Source organism: Maniola hyperantus, chromosome 1 (genome assembly GCF_902806685.2).
Source record: "Maniola hyperantus chromosome 1, iAphHyp1.2, whole genome shotgun sequence".
NCBI classification, from domain to species: Eukaryota; Metazoa; Arthropoda; class Insecta; order Lepidoptera; family Nymphalidae; genus Maniola; species Maniola hyperantus.
The window spans coordinates 10,182,234-10,184,441 of NC_048536.1; positions in this window are offsets into that span (position 1 = coordinate 10,182,234).

Here is a 2,208-nt window from a genome sequence, read left to right on the forward strand (position 1 = left end):
CCATAGATATTCAAGTAATACCTATCGACACTAGATCTTCGTATGAGTATTACAAATATATTTTTTATGATACAACCCTGGTAATGGTTTTTTGAGCACCTAAGTGTCAAAAGGTGTGTAAGCCCCGGATATATAGATATTGATCTATATAGGCTGTATTGCTACGGTTGGTATATGTCGCACATCACAAGCGCACGAATTTTTTTTCACTTTCGTAATATTAGTAATATGGTATTTTGCACCAAGCGAGAAAACATTTATAAATATATAAACAAGATAGTAGATATTAGCAATAAGCATCGAAAAATGTAACATTTTTCAGTTTATAAAATTATATAATGAATTTTATTCATTTTAAAGATTTTACTTTTTTATCTGTTCTACAAATATTATCCAAAACGTACGATACCGTAGCCGCCATGTTAATTACTAAAACTAGGTACCCTTCAAATAAATAACAACTTTCTCTATGATAAATTATGTTTACTCATCAATCAACAAAGCAATCAAGAAAACTATGCGGCGTCGCGTCTTGCATTAATTAAATATAGCTCAGATTCCATCAAGCTTGATCGAACCGGCGCTATGGATTTATGCGTCCAATATTCGACAGGTGCCAAGTGTGTCGATCGCAGAGTTCGATGACTAACAATGCTCCAAATGATATTCAAATGTCAAATAATTTGAGCCTCTGCCCTGTGCCCAGCACTTCACGCTTGCTTGGCAGCTTATACAATTGTATGCAATGCCGCAGTACGCTGAACACAATAGTGCATCGGAACTATAAACCACTGACCATAGACACTTAGAAATACATAAATTGTAAAATATCTTTTAATAGAATTGTTGCTCAGTAATACCTTTTAATATTATTGAAATTCTTAGATCCAGAATCTTAACTCGATGGTGTCATTTAGAAAGATGCTACATTTATCTTACTTACCCATAACAGGTATGAGGTAGCCCAAAGATTCGTCTTTCGCTATCTTTTTACTGCCATACCTCCATACAGATTACCAGAATAGAGAAGAAATTAATAAAAATTATAATAAAATATATATTTGGTTAACAAAGGGAGAAGATCAAAGAAGAAAGACTATCTAGCGAGTCGTAATATGAACGTTCACAATTCGCTAATCCCGCGCCGCTACCGTTACATAAGACAGCTGAGTTGAATATAAATGTAAAACACAATAAATTTCATGCCCCGTAGGAAATGAATATTCATCACGAAATCGCCATGCATATTCTCTTTTGCTACGAAATTTTGTGTTCCCTACGAACATGGTGAACTTAGTAAGACTGTGAACCTTATGACGTAGAACCATCAGTTAGAAATCCCTCGGTGCGCGCAGAACTTTTAGAGTACAGGTCGGCGCCTGTACAAGCGGGGTATCGTAAATTTCAACATATAGTAAAGTGATTTACGAATAATTGTTGTGTTGGCGTATAACTAGAGAAATCTTTCCGCTGTTTGCCGTCGGCTAATTTATATTATGAGGCTTAGGTAATTCGCGAGCCACGAGTAATTGGTCTATAGAACAATAGCTTTTGTCATATCCTTATCTCGTATGGAACGATTGTCTCTCTTCAAAGGCCGTCTTCAGAAGATTCGCATGACATCAATTTTGAATTCTTTGGATTTCCTAACAATTGAACGTTATTATTCAGCATTCGTGTGAAGTTATTAAAGTTAATTTCAGTATCAATTAATTTGAACATAGAAATAAAGCTCAATTTCTTACCGTAGAGAAGTAAGTAGTAATAGGTTTAAGCTTACCTTTTCGCAATTCAGTCTTTGCAAGTTTTGAAGCTGAAAGAATGAAGGCTGTAACGTTCATATTATGATTATTTTTCTATATCTAAAAATAAACATTTATCATTTAAAGAAGCTTTTGGCTTAACTAGAACCTGGAACCACGCCATCATGAAATGCAGTTGTAGCACTAAAAGCACAGAAAGCATTCCGTCAAAGTGCACAAGCAGCGAGGCAAGGCGTTACCGGGCGCTAATCGAAACATGTGTTTATCGTAACATCCGAATCGGCCTAAAGCGAATTAGTTCTCGCACAATGCAATTTGAATGCACATTACACAACGGACGAGCTACGAGTGCTTTTTATTGCGGCATCGTGAGATCTTATCTTGGAACTGCCACTTCCAGCAGGCAAATTTCAGATTCTCCGTGTAATGCCCCCAATTTTGCACT